Genomic DNA, 22,250 nt, shown 5'->3' with positions numbered 1-22,250 from the left:
ATTTCAAACTGGATGCAATTTCCAAGCCTTACCAAGGCATTATAAAGTGGCACCAACACTTCAGTGATCTTGATTCTATCCTCTGTTTAAGCCCAGAACTGTGTTGGCTTTTTTTTAACAGCTGCTGCACACTGCTGGCTCATATCAAATGGTTATCCACTAACTCCAAGATCCTCTCCTCACAGGTACTACTATTGAGCAAGGTACCACTCTTACTGGTGCATTTTTTTTTTTCTAAATGTAGAACCTTACTTTTTTCACTGTTGAATTTTATTTTGTTAGATAGCCCAATGTTCAAGTCTGTCAAGATCTTTCTGTAACTTGAGCCTATCTTCAGTGTTCTATTCCTGCCAGCTTGGTGTCATCTGCAAATTTGATGAGTTCATCTATTCCTCGCAAGTCATTGATGAAGATGTTAAGAGTACTAAAACAGAGCCTTGTACTCACATACTTCCTCCATGTGATGTAGTTCGCTGAGGACACACGCTTGGTCAGCCAGTTTTAATCCATCTGGTGGTGGTGCTGTCTAACACATTTTCTACTTTATCTAGTAGTAGGTTATGGTCATTTTCAAATGTTTTATTGAAGTCCAAGTAAATTATATCGACAGCATTCCTCTGGTCTACTAATTTTGTCATTTGTCAAAGAACATAAGATTACTCTGCATGATCTGTTTTGACAAACCCATGTTGGCTTTTTGTTATTACTTTGTTTGCTTCTAGGTGTTCTGATTCGTTTGATTATCTTTTCCAGAATCTTCCCGTATTGAGGTCAGACCATAGGTCTGTAGTTTCCTGGATCTGTTTTTCCTTTTTTAAAGATGAATTACATCAGCTCTTTTCCAGTCCTCTGGCAGTGTGCTCCAGGATCTTTGAAAGATATAGTTCAGTGGTTCTGAGATCATGCCAGTTCCTTCAGAACCTTGTGTAATCCATGTCCTGGTGATTTGAACTGCCTAGGTAGACAGGTGTTCACTTACCATTTTCTTCATTTTAACTTGTGTTTCTAATCTGTTTTTGTAGTGTTGTTTTTGATAGGTTGGATTGTTTTTCCTTTTGTGTAAAGACAGATGCAAAATGTGAGTTAAGTAGATCTGCTTTCTCCTGTTGCTTGTCATCTTCTTGCCACTTTCTAGCAATGGGCCAATTGTTTCTTGACTTTTTTCTTGTTTTTAACATGTTGGAAGCTTTTTTGTTATTTTTACTTTTGTCGCTAGTTTGTTCATTGTGAGCCTTAGTCTCACATCTTTCAGGCTGGATTTGCTGATATTCTGCCTTAGTTATTTTGTTCCACTTTTTATATTTGTCCTTTTTGTTTTCAATTTGTCAGATAGTTCTTTATGCATCCATGCTGGTTTCTTTTGAGATCTACTATTTTCATTGGTATTGTGTTAGACTGTGCTTTTATAATCTCACTTTTCAAAATTTAAGCTCTTGAGTTGTTTTCTGAGGATTCTCATCCATTGAATCCTTCAAGCTCTAAGTTTATTGAAATTTTCTTAAAGTCCAAGATTCTAGTTTGACTGTTCTACTACTTGTATTTGCTTAATGTCAATTCAATATTGTCACTTGAAGGTTCCTGTAGCTTCAACATTCTATCATTTCATCTCTGTTATGAGAATTAAGTCCATATTTGATCTTGTTGCCTTCTCTATTTTTAAAAGTTGTCTGCTAGTTTTAGAACCGTGGATCTTCCACTTGGTGCAGAGTTTGTTTCAGTTGATGTCATAGAAATCATTACCATTGTGATGTGCTTCTTACCTTAGTTAGCTGACTAGCAAAAGTTCATCTACTCTCTGTTTGTCTAGTATAGAATGAATAGATTTTATGAAACATTCAAGATGATTTTCATCATTGTTGTGCTCTATTTCTGTAGAGATGTAATTATTTTTTATAGTGCAAATCCTCATTTGGTCTATTTAAATAATTTATATCCTCTAGCTATATGTTCCATTTGTTCATACCTAGAATGAAATATCAAGACTTGAATAGTCTTCCTTCAAACTTTAAAGCATTATCTATAATAACTTCCAGCTTATCACTAAGATTTGCAAACCTGATAAGCACATTCCTGTTGGAACCATTTTGTTCTACATAATTCTAAAAACATTGCAGATCTGTTATTGAAAAAGAATTTGTGTCAAGATCATTAATCCATTTTAAAATCTGTTTCAAATTATCTACCTTTTCTTCTTGAATTTAATAACAAATATTCCTCATCTAAACAAATTTCTTGTCTTGCTGCTCATTTTTAAATATTTCACCAATTTGTTATCCACTTTTGCATCATGTATATGAATCTGCTCAAGTTCTTTAATAATTGTCATTTCCATGTTTGCTTTGAAAATTTTCATTCATTTCTGTTTCATTTTTTCATTTCCAATGTCAAATTATCCATCAAATTGCTTTTCCCAATTTTATAAAGCAAAACTTTGCATTTCTGAAGGTTGTTGAGTCATTTAAAAGTTTTCAAACAGTATTTCAAACCACTTTGCAGATCTTAATAAAAGATCAACAGAATTTTTAATTGAAGTCAACATTTTAAAAATTTATTTCTCAACAGCTTGTAATTCATAGTCATTCACAGAGAACAGATAACTTCAGCTTTCAAACAATAATCAGCACTGTTTTTTCCTACAAAAAGAAAAAAATTACTGTTCATTCAACTTAAACTAGAAAAAATTTTCCTGTTATCAGATCATAAAATGCATTAACAAGCTGTTAATTTCTCTTAAAAAATAGTCCGCTGAAAGGCAAAGTAAAATCTCTGCTCCAAGTTTTCCACACAAAATCATTTAATCTTCAATTAAACTCTTCTCATTAGCAAATTCAGTCTTTATATTCACATTTGGCCTCAGCAGTAAAACACAGAACAGATGTTTATAAAGCAAAAGCAAAAAGACAGCAATTTATTCCTCATGTTGTCATGCTTGTCAATGCAAAACTCCATAATTCAAACAGTTTCAGATGACCTACTGGTTTTAAATTCAGTCTTTGGCTGTAACACTTTCACTCCACGATTTATTAACTTTTTAGTCCATATGCATTCCAAACACGTAAATTAAATCTTCATTAATAAGCCCTGTGAAGGAAAATCCTCACCCATAGCATATGGTCCCATTTGCAAAGATTAACATAATCAAATTAGTAGAATTAAACATTCTCATTTATCTTCTGTCTTACACATTTTCCACCATCTGCTCACCAATCAACTTAACATCTAGCAAAAGGATTTCATCTTTAATACATTGGTTAGAAATTCTTGTTTTGAAACTGTATTAAGAAAATACTTTCTTCCTTTATAATTTACTGTTCCAGCTGAATCTCATCTAAAATATATCTGATGTTTCTTAAGCTCATCCATTAACAAATTCTTTTCTTCTTAACATTTTAGGAGGAATTTCCTTCATCATTATTATATCTTGTCCTAATATTTTGAATTTATTTTTATAGAATGCTTGTAAAATTCCATACCTATTTTTCTTAGTTGTAAAATAAATTACCACATCTCTAAACACTTCTGCCTTGCCAACAAGAATTAACCTTATAGATTTTTTTCAATATTAACTTCAAAATCTTCTGATTCCACTCCATCTCTGAGCAAAGGCCTGAGTAAAATCTCTTTAAATTTTCCTCCTACATTCCTTTAATTCACCCTTATAGCATATTCCATTAATTTATATTGTAATATAATCCTTTCTTCATCTGCCCTATCCATTAACCTGAATATCTTCTATTTTATTTTCTAAAATAGATTGATTCTTGAACTTATTTTCCTTTGTAAATCTAAATTAATTTGGTTAAGTTCTTCCAGTCTTCCTCCCCTGAATACTAGATACCAACAATGGTGTAATTGAATCCTTTACCTTTTCATATCTCCTCTGCTCTTCCACCATCTAAAATCAATATTTCTTTCTCCATTTCATTAAATTTTTGATCTATCAAAAGATGATCCATAAGTTCCTGTAAAATTCCTTAAACCTTCCTTGATATCTTCTTTTAATTTCCGTATCTGAACTGAAGAAATTTCCAAGATTTTAGTAGTGGTTAATTCTGTTTGCTTAAAAGCCATTTTTAAATTGTATAATCTACCAAAAAAGAAAAAGAAAAAAAGAAAAAAAATTCAATAATTTTCTTCTTAAACACTGTAATAAAAAGATCATTAAAAATTATTCATTCCATTTAAAACATATCTTGTTACATTCTTATAGGTTCCACGCCAGCAATTATAATAAGCATTTCCTTAACTTTCACTTCCAATACACAAAATGCCATTTGCTTTCAATACACAAAACGCCATTTCCTTTCTTCATCTCCAATCTTGACTACAAATATATCCTCTGATAGGGAGTTAAAATCTTCTTACAAACAATCACTCTGTTTTAGCTCTGTCAAGCAGTCTATCACTAATCCATTTCAGTCCTGAGATCTGCATTTTGTTCCTTCATTACAGAATCTATTCAGCTCTATAGAAATATGCCTCCAGAATTTTGGGGCTCTAGGCTCTTCAGAATGTTCACCTTTTGCCTGATAGAGATATTCAAGCCAGACAGCTGATTCTTTCCACAGAATCACAGAGCTAGCTTAAAATAGACTGCCATCAACATAGCAAAGTCTCTATGCCAATTCTGTTAGATGTCTGATGTCTTTCTGTGAGCTTTGTCATTTAACAATATATGTCCAAAATTCTTTGCAGCCATGATTTGCTTTTAGTAGATCAACATTTCAATTGTTTCCTGAACCTGCCTTAGTTTATTGCACCCATTTCTGAGGCCAAATTCATTAGCCTTCCAGGCTGTGAATATTTTAAGTGACTATCCCATACAGTGGATAACCAGTGCAACTTATTCTGCTTTACTCAACTCCATCATTTTGAGTTACAATCAGGACATTTAAATTTCTATCATGAGGAACTGACTGAGGAGGCATATCCTCCCATGGAATCTTTTTAAATAGGATTATTTCCTTAGTCAACAGAGCAAGAACCAGCCATAAGCCAAATTATTATTTTAACATATTACATTTTCAACTAATTTATTTTAAATTTAGACCCTGTTTTATGTATATAAATAAATCTTTATATTCAAAACTCTTTCCTCAGTTAAATTAATCGAATCAGTAATTGATGATAAGACAATTGCTTCATAATACAATTTTAAATTAGGCATTTTAAGACCCCCCCTTTCCCTTGTGTCCTTCATTATTTTTAAGTTTATTCTTGGTTTTTTGCCCATCCATACAAAATTATTAACCCCCTTTTGCCATTCGTGTAATTTGATGTCGTTCTTAAGTACCGGTATCATTTGAAACAAAAATAGAAACCTGGGCAAAACATTCATTTTTATAGCTGCTATTCTTCCCAGCAAGGAGAGTTGTAACTTCTTCCAATTCTCCATTTCTTTCCATACCTTCTGCCACAATACCTCATAATTATTTTTGTATAATTTCACATTTGAAGCTGTAATATATATTCCTAAATATTTAACCTTTTTAATGATTTCAAAACCCGTAGATCTTTCTAACTCTTCTTTTTGTTGTATATTCATATTTTTAGTTATCATCTTTGTCTTTTGCTGATTCACCTTAAATCCAGATACTTTACCATACTGATCAATTATTTCTTTTAAACCAGTAGCTGAATATATTGGTTGAGATACAGTAACAACCAAGTCATCTGCAAAGGCTCTTAATCTACAATCTTGATGTTTAATTCTAATTCCCTTTATTCGATCGGAACCACGTATTTTATTTAAAAGAATTTCTAAAGTTAAAATAAAAAGTAGTGGAGACAAGGGGCATCCCTGTCTCATCCCTTTCCCAATTTTAAAAGTTTCTATTAACCCACCATTTACTATTATTTGTGCTGTTTGCTTCTGATATATTGCTTTAATTGCATGGATAAATTAATCCCCAAATTGCATTTTTTCTATTACTTTAAACAAAAACTGCCAGTCCAATCTATCAAAAGCCTTTTCAGCATCCAGAAAAAATTACTGAGACTTGGTTTCGTTCCAAATATTCAAGTAAATTTATAATTTGCCTCACATTATATCTCATCTGCCTACCCTTAATAAATCCTGATTGATCATTATGAATTATTTGATTCATCACTGGCATTAATCTATTAGCAAGTATCTTGGCAAATATCTTGTAATCAGTATTTAAACGTAATATAGGCCTATAATTCTCTGCTTTAATACCATCTCGATCTTCCTTCGGTATTAACGAAATAAAAGCTGTCCTCCATGAAGGGGGAACATCCCCTCCCATTTCAATTTTATTAAATAACTCTTTAAGTGGTTCAACCATCTCATTTTGTAAATTTTTATAATAAACAGCTGTTAAGCCATCTGTACCTGGTGCTTTACCGATTTTAAGCTGCTTAATTACAAAAATTTCCTCTGAAGTAATTAATTGATTCAATTTCTTCCTTTGATTTTCTGTAAGCTCACAAATATCTGTTGTTGTAAATATCTTTCTATCTCTTATCATAATCATATCCCTAGTATATAACTTGTATAATACTCTAAACGCTTTTTAATCAAATTCTTTTGATACACTTCTTGCCCCTATATTCTATTTTATCATCGTGATTTCTGTTTTTTCCTTATTATATAGGCAAGCCATCTTCCTGGCTTGTTAGCATTATTGAGCGTATTATGTTTTACATATTGTAAATTAATTACTACTTGATCTGCCATCAACATGTTAAACTGACCTCTTAATATATTTATTGGTTCTTTTATTTTACTATTTCCTGGGCTATTTATCAATAACTGTTCTTTCTTCTTAATTTCCTCTTCCAATTCCTTTTTCTTTTGCTGCTGTCTATTTCTATATTTAATATTCATTTGTATAAGATTTCCTCTCATATAAGCTTTACTAGCATCCTAAATCATCTCTATAGATGTCTCTTTTTTCATATTCATAATAAAAAATTCTTTCAATTGCTTTTTACATTCATTTACATTTTGTTCATATTTAAACAAATTCTCATTCAACCTCCATGATCTCCTAGCCTCCTTTTCCCGATCAAATTCAATCCAAACCGGACTATGATCAGATAGAGTTCTTGAACAAATCTTCGTCTTCTTTACTCTAGAATACAAATCATTAGAAATCAAAATAAAATCAATCCTCGAAAATGATTGATGCCTGTCAGAAAAGAAGGTAAAATCCCTCTCTTCTGTATTACGTTCTCTCCAAATATCTCTTAATTCCAAGTCTTCCATCATTTCAAAAAAAGCCTTTGGTAATTTCGCCCGGCTTGAAATCTTTCTTAAACTTTTTTTGTCTTTTCGAGTATCCAACACACCATTCCAATCACCCATTAATATATATGATTTATAATCCCAAAATACTATTCTTTTATGTAAAAACTTGAAAAAAATTTCTTGTTGTTGATTCAGGGCATAAACTCCTATTAATAATGTCTTCTTTCCCTCCAACAAAAGTTCAATAGCAATATATCTTCCTTGCTTATCCACCTCAATTAATTTTGCTGATATATCCTTCTTTATATATATATATAACTCAACCATTCTTTTTTTCCAAAGCGGAAGCAATAAAATGTACTCCCAGTTTTGAATTTATCAAATATTTCTGGTCTAAAGATCTAATATGTGTTTCTTGTAAACAGATAATGTCATTTTTAAATTGTTTCAAATAATGAAATACTTTCCTTCTCTTCTGTGGTGAATTCAAACCATTAACATTCCAAGATAACATTAATTCCATTATCGGCAAAGGAAACTTTGACCAGCCGCAAATCACATTTTGCTTTAGGCCTGTTCCTCCCACTGTTTCCGTTGTAGTAGTTGCCATTGTTGTGCCTTCATCTTGTTCCTTGCGTTTAGCAGCAGCTCTTGTCAGCCTTTGTTCTGAACCCGTCATAGGTATTTCCAACACTTGTAATAAATCTTCTTCCATCACAATCTGTTCTTGTACCTGCTTCACTTCTCTTTCCTTCACCTCACCCTCCCTTCTTCTAGCTTCCAATGGGGGAAGACTTCCAGCTTTTAATACCTCAACATAAAATTCTCTTGCTTTTCCAACTGTATTGAGACGATGCGCTTTCCCTGCATAATATACTATTATACCAGTTGGAATATCCCATCTATATTCAATCTGATGTTTTTTAAGTTCATTCACCAGGAAGGCAAATTCCTTCCTAGCCCTTAACATTTTTGGTGGAATTTCCTTTAATATTAAGATATCTTGACCAGCAACCTGAATCTTCTCCCCCTTATATGACGCTTGCAGAATCTGATTTCTCACTGTTCTTGTTGTAAAATAAATAACAACATCCCTTGGCAACTTTTTTTGCCTTGCTGTCCAAGAGTTCACACAATATATTTTGTCAATTTGATAAGCCATATCTGCTGGATGGGCTGCTAATATCTCAGCAAATGCTTCAGAAAAAAATTCCCTTAAGTTCTCTTGTTTATTCTCCTTTAAGCCATGGATTCTTAAAGCAAATTCCATATTCCTATATTGTATCAAAACTATTTCATCATCTGTTTTTTTCATTTTACTTTGAAATGCATCCATTTTATTTTCTAATTTTGAATTAAATTGCTTGATTTCTTCAACTTCCTCTTCTAATAAAATCACATTTGTTGCCAAACTTAACTTCTTTATTTCCCACTTGAATTTCTAATATATGCTCTTTCATTTCAGACATCTCATCAGTTATTACTTTAACTTTTTCTTGTATAAAATCCTTCAAGTTCTCCTGTAACGCCTCCAAATTTAATGTTTTATTATCCGCTGTATGAGCTGGAGAGGCACCAGCTGAAGAAATTCCAGAGCTCTTTGTTACAGCAGACTTTAATTGTTTGGCTGCCATCTTCTATAAAATTATTTATTTATTTATATATTTTCCAACTTAATATTAATTTAAATCTTCTTAACCTCCTAAAAACACAGTCTTTTATAACAATATTTAAAAATCTCCCATAGATTCTATCAGCAGGCAGCAAGGAGTAAAAGTAGAAAACAACATGCAAATTTTACAGAAAAGTTCTGTCACTTTGCTTCCATAGCTTGTTAACAATCGCCACCATTTTCTTGCTATTTTCAAGCTTGATACAAAATAAATAGGAATTGCAAAGTTCTCCACTTTCATTCTGTCCTATAATCCTTTATTGTCCAAAATAGATCTCGAGTTTGGTCGAGGATTGAATTAAAGCAGAAAATCCTCAGATCTGGAGCACTTTTTGCTGAGGAACTTAACTCTTCAAATTTCTCAGGAGTTTTAGGAAGTTCTAATGCAGCTCATTCTCTTCTCCCGAAAAGGGGTTTTTTCGAACCACTGGACGGCAGATTTAAGCTGTCCTAGCGATTCCACATAAGCCAGAGGTTGGCGATCGTAAAGATCACCGCCATCACCTATGGTGCCAAACCAGAAGTCCTAAAATGGATTCTCTCTTGTGTGTGTTGTCTAGTATATCACCAAATTGGAATTCTGACTGAAACATTTCCCACAATCTGGACATATGTATGGTTTCTCTGTATGAGTCCTCTGGGGTATTATCAGCTTGGCCTGCTTGCTATAGCTTTTGCCACATTGAGACAACTGGTACTGTTTTTCTCTGGTATGAATCTTTCCATGAACAACTGGGAAGCTGTTCTGACTAAAGCTTTTGCCACATCGGGAACACTGATACGGCTTTTCTCCAGTGTGAAACCTCTCGGGCATAATTGGCCCATGAAAGGGCTGTGAAAGGACGCGCTCGGGACACGGCTGCTTTCCTGGAGAAAGCAGCATAGCTGTTGACAATTGGGGAGGACACAAGTACCGAAGGAGCACCTCCTTGCTTTGTGGCTGCTGCAATGAATATGAGAAGCCCAGCCAATGTTTTGAGCATGGTTAACATCTCCAGCCCAATGAGCTTAGGCCACCCTGTTACCATAACCAACCCTTGCTTGGTCCGTAACTTCTCTGTTAACACTCACCACAGCAGAGGTGGGTTTCAGCAGGTACTGACCAGTTCTGGAGAATTGGTAGCGGAAATTTTGAGTAGTTCGGAGAACCAGTAGTAAAAATTCTGACTGGCCCCGCCCTCATATATTCTCTGCCTCCCAAGTCCCAGCTGACGGAGAGGAAATGGGGATTTTGCAGTAACCTTCTCCTGGACTGGGGTGGGAATGGAGATTTTACAGTATCATTTCCCTGGAGTGGGGTGGGAATGGAGATTTTACAGTATCCTTCCACTTCCATGCCCAGCAAACCACGCCCAGAGAACCGGTCGTAAAAAATTTGAAACCCATCACTGCACCACAACTCCAGTTACTGCACCAGTGAACATCGCACATCCAGTCACTATCACCTCACCAATGAATCTCCCAACACCATTGACATTAGCTGGCCCTTTAAATATAGTCATGAGACCAGTGGAAAACATATCTTTCCTTCCCCAGGCATTGCCAACCTCTCCCACCTAAAAACAAACACCTTAGAGCAAAAACTTCATCCATAAAACAAAAAGGAGGCTGTGTATTGTTTAATGGACTGAATTACCACGACCCAGTCACATGACAAGCCATGCCCACCCAGCTGGTCCAGAACAGTCTGTGGGACCGTAATTCAAAAAAGTTTCAGCTCCTGCTTTATATGGAGGTAGGTGAAGGGGATAACCTCCGTGTCTGTGAAGTGGGTGTGCAGCTACTCCTACAAGACAGGTAGTACAAACATTTTTGATAATTCTCCCTTCCTCCAGAAAGAAGTCCGAAGAATTGCTACGCCAACGACTCCCAGTGTGGCTCCTCTTCGGGATAATCAGGTGTGTTTTATAATCTTTGCTTTTCCCACAATAGGCATATCTGTGGTTCTTTTCCACCACTGACATTTTTGGATTCTCAAGGACATCAAAAATACTCTCAATCCCTTCTTGGATGGAGCATTGATTCAAGTTACGGCGTCCTTCCTCACAGGGCAAGGCCTCCATTACGGTCTGCCTTATCTGTCTCCCCAAGTGATCATTTCCTTCCCGCTAACTTCTAGCTATTTCCCTCTTTTTCTGAACTAGGAAATTATGCCCCTTGATATTTTGATACGTTTCTTCCAGATACAATATTTTTTTTGTCCAGCTGAAAACTCTTTTCCTGGTTTTGTCCTCCTTGTCTGTAAGCTGCTGGGAAGGAAGAAAAATTTTGGGGATTTCCGGAGGAACTAACAAGATTTTGATTGCTGCCTTGGTTTCCTTTGCCTTTTAATGCTGCTTGTGATTCAGTGCTCCACAGTGCTCTCTTTGGCATTCAGATCCAGAGGCATACATTACAATAAAAGGCAAAGGTGCCAAAAGGCTACCTTAAACTCTTAATTATTTACTTTTTCAATATACATGTCAAATGCCCATTCAGTTATGACATTTATTTGCTTCCTAACAAACCTAGCAGACAACTTTGTTTCCCAAAAAGTAAAGAAGGGAACAAGGGGATCAGCCATATTGGACTTAATTCTCACTCACAGAGATGAAATGATAGAAGGTGTTGAAGCAACAGGAAACTTGGGGGCAAGTGATCACACAATATTGGAATTCAACATTATGCAAACACAAGTAGTAGAGCAAAGTCAAATTAGAGGCTTGGACTTTAAGAGAGCTAATTTCAATAAACTTAGAGAGAGCTTGAGAAGGATTCCATGGGTGAGAATCCTGGGCAATTCAAGAAGCTTGGGAAATTTTGAAAAGTGAGATTATAAAAGCCAGTCAAACATACCAAAGAAGAAGAAAATAATAGATCTCAAAGAAAGCAGCATTGATGCATAGAGAACTATCTGACAAATTGAAAGACAAAAGGACAAATAAAAAGTGGAAAGAGGGGCAACAACTAAGGCAGAATATCAGCTAATAGCAGCCTGTAAAGATGAAGTGAGGAAAGCTAAGGCTCACAATGAACAAAGGCTAGTGACAAAAAAGTAAAAAACAACAAAAAAAGCTTCTTCCAACATGTTAAAAACAAGAAAAATGTCAAGGAAACAATTGGCTCATTGCTGGGAGAAAGAAGGTGGCAAGAAGGTGACAAGCAACAGGAGAAAGCAGATGTTTAACTCATTTTTTGCATCTGTCTTTACACAAAAGAAAAAAACAATCCAACCTATCAAAAACAGCACCACAAAAAACAGATTAGGAACATAAATTAAAATAGGGAAAAAAATGGTAAGTGAACACCTGTCTGCCCTAGATGAATTCAAATCACCAGGACCAGATGAATTACACCCCAAGGTTCTGAAGGAACTGGCAGACGAAATCTCAGAACCAGATCGCAGATTATCTGGAAAAGATAATCAAGCAACGAATCACTGAACACCTAAAGCAAACAAAGTAATAACCAAAAGCCAACATAGGTTTGTCAAAAACAGATCATGCCAGACTAATCTTATTGCATTCTTTGACAAAATGACAAAATTAGTAGACCAGAGGAATGCTGTCGATATAATTTACTTGGACTTCAGTAAAGCATTTGATAAAGTAGACCATAACCTACTACTAGATAAAGTAGAAAAATGGGTTGTGACAGCACCACCAGATGGATTCGTAACTTGACCAACTGATAACGTAGTAACGGAACTACATCCACATGGAGGAAGTATGCAGTACAAGGCTCTGTTTTAGGCCCAGTACTCTTCAACATCTTCATCAATGACTTGACGAGGGAGAAAAACTCATCAAATTTGCAGATGACACCAAGCTGGAGCCAACACCCAGAAGATAGGCTCAAGACAGAAGGATCTTGACAAACTTATTTATTTATTTATTTATTTAAAAATTTATATGTTCTCCAAAGACTCAGGGCTTATAGTGTAAGGCAATAGTTTCATTCATTTGTATATTTATATACAAGTCAATTTATTTTAACAATCTGGGTCCTCATACCTACCTTATAAAGGATGGAAGGCTGAGTCAACCTTGGGCCTGGTGACTGAACAGTAATTGCAGGCAGCTGCAACAGGCTTACAGCCTGAGCCACACCGCGGCCCTTGAACATTGGGCGTTATCTAACAAAATGAAATTCAACAGTGAAAAAAGTAAGGTTCTACATTTAGGCCAAAAAACCAAAATGCACAGGTACTTTATATGTGGTACCTTGCTCAATAGTAGTAACTGTGAGAGGGATGACCCAGCAGTGTGCAGCAGCTACCAAAAAAGCCAACACAGTTCTGGGCTGCATAAACAGAGGGATAGAATCAAGATCATGTGAGGTGTTAATACCACTTTATAATGCCTTGGTAAGGCCACATATGAAAAATGGCATTCAGTTTTGGTCGCCACAATGTATAAAAGATGTTGAGACTCTAGAAAGAGTGCAGAGAAGAGCAACAAAGATGATTAGGGGACTGGAGGCTAAAATATATGAAGAACGGTTGCAGGAACTGGGGATGTCTAGTTTAATGAAAAGAAAGACTAGGGGAAACATGATAGCAGTATTCCAACATCTCAGGGGTTGCCACAAAGAAGAGGGAGTCGGGCTGTTCTCCAAAGCACCTGAGGGTAGAAACAGCAGAATGGGTGGAAACTACTCAAGGAGAAAAGCAATTTAGAACTAAGGAGAAATTTCCTGACGGTTAGAACAATTAATAAGTGGAACAACTTGCCTGCAGAAGTTGTGAATGTTCCAACACTGGAAATTTTTAAGATGTTGAATAACAATTTGTCTGAAATGGTATAGGGTTCCCTGCCTGGGCAGGGGGTTGGACTAGAAGACCTCCAAGGTCTCTTCCAACTCTGTTATTATGAGATTTATTGACTTGGGTCAATCATGAGTTCATAGAATTGCAAAGAGTAATCATCAAATATACTGGGGACAGATTATATATATGTACATATCCCGTGTTTCCCCGAAAATAAGACCCAGTTATATTTTCTTTTGGGCCCATAAGCACCAGGTCTTAGTTAAAGGTCATGTCTTACCCGCTTATCTTAGGACCATTGCAGGGAGGCCACCCAAACCCTGACACCTGTTGCACCACTGCCTGACTTCTTCTGCAGCCGTTTGCGGCAAACACTGCGTAGCTTGTCGCGCAGCCCATGCAAGCTGTGTCCAAACTGTTTCTCAGCTGATTAAAACACATTTAACTTCTGGAGGATTTTTTTTTGAAAAAAAGCTACATCAGCTATCCTTTTCCTTTGGCTAAACTCCTAAGTGCATTTCCACTAGACTGCATTTTCACTTGCTTCCTTCTGAGAAGGCAGAGAAGAATGTGAGTCATATCTGTGTATCTTTATGCTTGCGGAGGATGTGGTGCCTTGCGCCATTACCACAGTTCACAACAGGGATGAATCCAGGCCCACTGAAAATTAGCCATTTCCATTTTCCTTTTCTCTCCACCACATTTAATCCTGAGAAACGTTAGTAAAATGAATCAGGCCAAAATTCAAACAATCACTTTTCATCTATACTTTCAATGAGATCACAAATGAAATTCAAGCATTCTGTAAACTCATCTACTATTCCTCATATGGATTACCTTGTGTGCAATAAGGGATGATTTATGAATGTCCACAGACTGGACATTTCAAACATTTCTCCACAGTGTAAAATCTCTGGTGTATCACCAGGTGGAATTCTGACTGAAACTTTTCCACAGATAGGACATTCAAAGGGTTTCTCCTGTGAGTCCTCTGGTGTCACCAGGTGGAATTCTGACTGAAACTTTTCCCACAATCAGGACATTCAAAGGGTTTCTCCTGTGAGTCCTCTGGTGTCTCACCAGGCTGGAATTATCACTAAAACCTTTCCACAGATAAGACATTCAAAGGGTTTCTCTCCTGTGTGAGTCCTCTGGTGTCTCACCAGGCTGGAATTATCACTAAAACCTTTCCCACAATCAGGACATTCAAAGGGCTTCTCTCCTGTGTGAGTCCTTTGGTGTATCACCAGCTGGGAATTATCTCTAAAACCTTTCCCACAATCAGGACATTCAAAGGGTTTCTCACCTGTGTGAGTCCTCTGGTGTAGCACCAGATGGGAATTCTGACTAAAACCTTTCCCACAGATAGGACATTTAAAGGGCTTCTCTCCTGTGTGAGTCCTCTGGTGTGTCACCAGGTGGGAAATCTGACGGTAACATTTCCCACAATCAGGACATTCAAAGGGTTTTTCTCCTGTGTGAATCCTCTGGTGCATCACCAGGCTGGAATTATCACTAAAACCTTTCCCACAGATAGGACATTCAAAGGGCTTCTCTCCTGTGTGAGTCCACTGGTGTCTCACCAGGCTGGAATTATCACTAAAACCTTTCCCACAATCAGGACATTCAAAGGGTTTCTCTCCTGTGTGAGTCCTCTGGTGTCTCACCAGGAAGGAATTTTAACCAAAACCTTTCCCACAGATAGGACATTCAAAGGGCTTCTCTCCTGTGTGAGTCCTCTGGTGTCTCACCAGGCTGGAATTATCCTAAAACCTTTCCCACAATCAGGACATTCAAAGGGTTTCTCTCCTGTGTGAGTCCTCTGGTGTCTCACCAGGCTGGAATTATCACTAAAACCTTTCCCACAATCAGGACATTCAAAGGGTTTCTCTCCTGTGTGAGTCCTTTGGTGTATCACCAGGTGGGAATTATCTCTAAAATTTTTCCCACAATCAGGACATTCAAAGGGCTTCTCTCCTGTGTGAGTCCTTTGGTGTATCACCAGGTGGAAATTATCTCTAAAATCTTTCCCACAATCAGGACATTCAAAGGGTTTCCCTCCTGTGTGAGTCCTCTGGTGTCTCACCAAGTTGGAATTATCATTAAAACCTTTCTCACAGATAGGACATTCGAAGGGTTTCTCTCCTGTGTGACTCCTCTGATGTCTCACCAGGCTGGAATTATCTCTAAAACTTTTCCCACAATCAGGACATTCAAAGGGTTTCTCTCCTTTGTGAGTCCTCTGGTGTGCCACCAGGTGGGAATTCTGATTAAAACCTTTCCCACAGATAGGCCATTCAAAGGGTTTCTCTCCTGTGTGCATGGTCTTGTGTCTCAGGAGGTGCGACTTTGTAATGAAAGCTTTCCCACAATCAGGACATTCAAAGGGTTTCTCCTGTGTGACTCCTCTGATGTATTGGCAGGTGGGAATTCTGACTGAAACTTTTCCCACAATCAGGACATTCAAAGGGTTTCTCCTGTGTGACTCCTCTGATGTCTCACCAGGTGGAATTCTGACTGAAACTTTTCCACAATCAGGACATTCAAAACATTTCTGTCCTATGTGAGTCTTCTGGTGTATCACCAGGCTGGAATTGTGACTTTCCCATAATCAGGACATTCAAAGGTTTTCTCCTTGTGAGTTCTCTGGTGCTTCACCAGGATGGAATTCTCACTGAAACTTTTCCACAGAAAGGATGTTCAAATGGTTTTATTCCTGTGTCGCCTTTAGTGTCTCATGACCTGGAATTTCTAATGAAACTTTCAAACAATCTGCACAGTCAGTTTTCCTGCGAGTTATCTGATGTAGCACCATGTTGCCATGCTCACTAAAATATTTACTACATTGGGAGCACTTTTGTGGCTTCCCTCTTGTGTCTGGGTGCTTCCATGAATCACAAGGGAGCTGTTGTGACCAAAGCTTTTGCCACAATCAGGTAATTTGTATGGTTTTTCTCCTCTCTGGCTCCTCTTGTGCATCATCAGCTGCAACTTGCAATCTGTGCTTTTCCCACAATAAACAGATCTATGGAGCTTTTCCACACATGATATTCTTGAGGAGATAAAATATGGACAATGCCTTGTTTAGTGGTGCTTTAATTCAAGCCGTTTTCTTCCTCACAGGGAGAGGCTTGAATTACTGTCTGCTCTACGTGACCTTACTATTGACCTTTTCCTCCCCAGTGACCTCCAGATATTTCCCTCTTTTGCTGAAGGATAAATAATCTCCCTTCACTTTTCATGTAATGTATCCTTCAGTTCTGCATAATCTGTTTATTCTTTCTTGATTTTCTCTCTTTTGTCTAACAACTGTTGGAAGAGGAGAATTGTGTAGTTTTCTGAAGGAAATGGAAAATATTTGATTTCTGGCTTGATTTTCTTCCCTTTTCAACAGTGTTTGTTATTTACAGTTGTCCCGAGTGTTCTTATTGCCATCCTCTTTGTCTGTAAGATTCAAAGAAAAATAGAACTTTAATTCTTTATAAAATGGTTAGAGATGATGTGAAAAAAGAAAAAAGTATATATTACAATGAAAAAACAAACATGCCCCAATATTAGAATAATCACTTACATTATTGATGATTCATATCACACATGGAGTACTACTGAGATCCATGTTCAAATATTCAATCAATATTCAATCAAATTGAGTTGTTTAGTTGGGTCAATCATAAATTCTTAACAATGCAAAGTGTTATCATCAAATATATCTTGAAGTGCTGAGAATAGGTTATATAATTGCAGATTATGCATAGAGAGAAATACAGATGCACCCACCTACACATGTATACATGGAGAAAATCTACGTCTTTCAAGCCTGACAAAATGTCCCAAAATGTTTACAGTCAAACCTTCTGAGCTAAATTTAGAGATGTGGGGGCTTTAACTGATGAAATGATGCTGAAAGCCTCTCTAAGCTTTGAAGCACCACTTTTGTTCATGGAAGTCCTCAGCTGCAAATAAGAACAGAAAATCCTGTCTTCAAACCCTCTGGTGACATCCCCACTCAAGTCGTCCTCACTTAACCTACCACAATTGAAACGGATATTTGCGTCACAAAGCAGCTCAAACAGAACTTATCTCTGTTCCTTTGTAGTTGTTAAGCAACTTACTGTGGGTTGTTAAAGGCAATTTTGTATGACCGTAACTTGCAATTTCCTGCCAGTATATCCATTGATTTTGCTTTTCAGAAGCTAGCTGGGAAGGTCACAAATGGGGATTATCAGTGTGGGATGACGCAGCCATCATAAATGTGCAACTATTGGCAGAACCCGAATTGGTGCAACTCCTTTTCCTAAACCTTTAAAACCACAGTGACGGTCATTGAACAAGTGCTAGGATTACCACAAATTTTATGGACCAGGTGCACGTCTCCTTCTTTTGTGCCATAGGAATTTTGAAGGCTCGGGGATGAAGTGGTAAATGAGGACTACCTGTGCAACCAAAGAGCTATTTTTTCAGGAAGTGTTGGATTATGCAGAATTGAACGATGGACGGGACAAGAAATATCATTCTTACTGCCAAGACATGGAAGTAAAAAAACTTGTAAATTTTATTCATCTGTCATTTTCAATACATGTGTGGATTACAAACTATATCAAAAGGGCCAACCTCAGGATGTAATGGGAGACTTTAACCACCCTGATATCAACTGGGAGACAAACTCTACAGCAAGTAGGAGATCAAACAGATTTCTAACCAACTTGGCTGACAACTATGTCATCCGTGCGCTCTCACACAGAGGGACTCCTCAGGGTGCCGTCAGCGAGACAGTGTCGTCTGGCGACACCCAGAGGAAGGGCCTTCTTCAGGGGCCCCCTCTGGAACGAACTGCCCAGGACTTGACAACTTCCAGACCTCCAACCTTGGAGCTTAAAACATATTATTCATCTGCGCAGGACTGGATTAGATTTTAAATTTGTTGGTTTTAATGGGTTTATTATTTATATTGTTTTTAATAATTTACATTAGAATAAGTTTTTTAATTGTTATTTTAGTCTGTATTTATATGTTTTTACTTGCCTGTGAACCGCCCTGAGTCCCTAGGGAGATAGGGCGGTATATAAATATGAAAAATAAATAAATAAATAAATAAATCCAAAAGGTAAAAGAGGGAACTAGAGGAAAAACTATACTCGACCTAGTTCTTACTAATAGAGAAGCGATAGGTGAAATTGTCGGAACCTTGGACAAGTGACCACGTCTTACTGGAATTCAATATAATGCAAACACAAGCAATAGACTATAATCCAAGTGTCTTTAATTTTAGAAGAGCTGATTTTGAAATAAAACAATATTTCATGAATAAAATCCTAAAAGAGAAACACAATGCAAGAGCTGGGAAACACTGGAAAATATGATCATATAAGCCCAGTCCAACACTATCACTAAAAAGGAAAACAAGAAATCTAAGAAGCAGCCAGCATGGTTGCAAAGATCTCCTGATAAACTGAAAGACAAAAAGGATAAGTACAAAAATGGAAAGAGGACAACTACAGAATTATCAACAGATAGCCCGAATCTGCAAAGATGAAGTCAGGAAACCAAAGGCTGAGTATGAACAAAGACTTGGAACAAAAATTAAAGATAACAAAAACAAGTTTTTTTCAACATACATATAACAAGAAAAATGTCAAGGAAATGGTCCACTAAAAAGAGAAAATGGCAAGGAAGTAAGAAATAATCCCTGGAAAGATCCTGGAAAAGATAATCAAGCAACAAATCACCGAATACCTAGAAGCAAACAAAGTAATAACCAAAAGCCAACATGAGTTTGTCAAAAACAGATCATGCCAGACTAATCTTATTGCATTCTTTGGCAAAGTGACAAAATTAGTAGACCAGAGGAATGCTGTCGATATAATTTACTTGGACTTCAGTAAAGCATTTGATAAAGTAGACCATAACCTACTACTAGATAAAGTAGAAAAATGTGGGTTAGACAGCACCACCACCAGATGGATTTGTAACTGGCTGACCAACCGCACTCAACGTGTAGTCCTCAATGGAACTACATCCACATGGAGGGAAGTATGCAGTGAAGTATCCCAAGACTCTGTTTTAGGCCCACTACTCTTCAACATCTTCATCAATGACTTGGACGAGGGATAGAAGGGAACTCATCAAATTTGCAGATGACACCAGGAATAGCAACACTCCAGAAGATAGGCTCAAGTTACAGAAGGATCTTGACAGACTTGAACATTGTATCTAACAAAATGAAATTCAACAGTGAAAAAGGTTCTACATTTAGGCAAAACCAAAATGCACAGGTAGATATGTGGTACCTTGCTCAATAGTAGTACCTGTGAGAGGGATCATGGAGTCCTAGTGGACAACCACTTAGATATGAGCTAGCAGTGCAGCAGCTGCAAAAAAACCCAACACAGTTCTGGGCTGCATAAACAGAGGATAGAATCAAGATCATGTGAAGTGTTAGTGCCATTTTATAACGCCTTGGTAAGGCCTCACGTGGAATACTGCATTCAGTTTTGGTCACCGCGATAAAAAGATGCTGAGACTCTAGAAAGAGTGCAGAGAAGAGCAACAAAGATGATTAGGGACTGAGGCAAAAACATATGAAGAACGGTTGCAGGAACTGGGGATGTCTAGTTTAAAGAAGGACTAGGGAGACATGATAGCAGTGTTCCAATATCTCAGGGTTGCCACAAAGAAGAGGAGTCGGCTGTTCTCCAAACCACCTGAGGGTAGAAAGAAGCAATGGGTGGAAACTGATCAAAGAAAGAAGCAACTTAGAAATAAGGAGAAATTTCCTGACAGTTAGAACAATTAATAAGTGGAACGACTTGCTTAGAAGTTCTGAATGCTCCAACACTGGAAATTTTAAGAAAATGTTGGATAACCATCTGTCTGAGATGGTGTATTTCCTGCCTGAGCAGTTGACCAGAAGGCAAGGTCCCTTCAACTCTGGATTATTATTATTGTTTAATGTCAATGTACCTGGATGAAACTGTCTATCTAGACCTGTCTAGTCCAAGGTTCTGCACTGAGCAGCTGGTTGATGATCTCTGAGGCCAATATTATTCCTCTGCCTTGGTCCTATTAGATAGCGCTTTGATACTAGACCATGGTATCCTGCTGCACCGTTGGAGGGATTGAAGGCACCGCTATCTGGTTCTCCTCTATTCTGATTGAGACGGTGTTGATTAGCAGAGGTTGACCCAGAGGCACCTCACTTTGGGGCATGATCTCTCCTGTTCAACATCTATGAGAATCATCAGGTTTCGTGTGAAGTATCAACTGTACGCAATGACACTCAGCTGTACTTTTCCACGGCCACCCCAACTTATCGAATGCTGTCGGTGTCTGGAAGCCATGGGTCTGATGGGGAAAACAGGCTCAAGCTCAATCCTCCAAGACAGAGTGGCTGTGATGCCGGCACTCTGCAGTCAGCTGCAGAGCTGACTGTTGAAGTAGACGCAGAGGGTGCAATTTCTCTTCTGGATGGACCTGTCTTTGAAGACCACTTGACGGCCGCTGAGAGCACCAGGTTTGCCTGCCAGTTGCGCCTTTTCTAGACCGATGTGCATGGTCACTCATGCTCTCGTGACATCTCGCCTGATTACTGCAATGCTCTCTTCATGGGCTCCCTTGAAGAGCAGGAGGCTCCAGTTGGTCCAGAATGCTGCGTGGTGATAGAAGTGTCGTGTCCCACTCCTCCGCTGACGGCCGGGTCAGGAAATCCGAATCAGGCTTGCCTCTGCAGCCTGCCAAAGTCCTAGCCTCAGAGCAGGCAGGAGACCAGTAAGTGACTTCAGCAAGATAAGTTCGACTTTTGCCTGACTCAGAGACTGCCAGAAAGCAGATCCTTTATATAGGCAATGGGGTGTGGCTCCATGACTCAGCACTCATTAAGGCCTGCCCCTCCCTTCCTTCTGTTGCCTCCGCCTATCCAGCCTTCTGATGCGAGGGTCACACCAATCAGCAGCTGTTGGGAATAAACCCTCCTCAGGCTCACATGCTGTGGAGGAGGGGAGGTCTAGCTGCTCCGTTTGCCTGGGCATGGAGTCAGGGCTGGGGCAGGAGATGCTCCTTCTTCTGCAGTTTGTGTGGGCATGGAGCCAGGACGTGGGCCGGGAGGCATACATTCCTCAGTGTTCGGGAGCAGGTAAGAAGGCCCCGGCTGCTCTGAGGGCGGGCAAGACACAACAGGGAGCCCCTCGTGGCTCCCATGTGACACCTCTCCTGCACAGACTGCACTAGCTACCTGTGGCCTTTCAGGTGCGCTTCAAGGTTTTGGTAACTATCTTCAAAGCGCTCCATGGCATTGGGCCGGGTTACTTACGGGACCGTCTACTGCCGCCGATTGCCTCCCACCGACCCGTGCGCTCTCACAGGGAGGGACCCCTCAGGGTGCCGTCAGCCAGGCAGTGCCGGCTGGCGACGCCCAGGGGAAGGGCCTTTTCTATGGGGGCTCCCACCGTCTGGAACGAACTTCCCCCAGGACTTGCCAACTTCCTGACCTTGAACCTTTCGCCACGAGCTTCACACATCTATTTATCTACAGGACTGGACTAAATTTTAAATTTGGTTTTAACGGGTTTTATTATTTTATTGTGGTTTTAATATTGACGTATTTAATAAGTTTTTAAATTGGG

General features: G+C 38.2%; 1 pseudogene; it reads right to left on the bottom strand.

Annotated features, from left to right (window-relative positions):
* Nucleotides 1-9,441: 9,441 nt before the first annotated feature.
* Nucleotides 9,442-21,182, bottom strand: LOC131193604 (zinc finger protein 470-like; annotated as a pseudogene).
* Between the last annotated feature and the right edge of the window lie 1,068 nt (nucleotides 21,183-22,250).

This window comes from Ahaetulla prasina, chromosome 2 (genome assembly GCF_028640845.1).
Source record: "Ahaetulla prasina isolate Xishuangbanna chromosome 2, ASM2864084v1, whole genome shotgun sequence".
In the NCBI taxonomy this organism is placed as follows: Eukaryota; Metazoa; Chordata; class Lepidosauria; order Squamata; family Colubridae; genus Ahaetulla; species Ahaetulla prasina.
The sequence above is the reverse complement of the archived record's forward strand: the minus strand, read 5'-3'. Positions and strand labels throughout refer to the sequence as shown.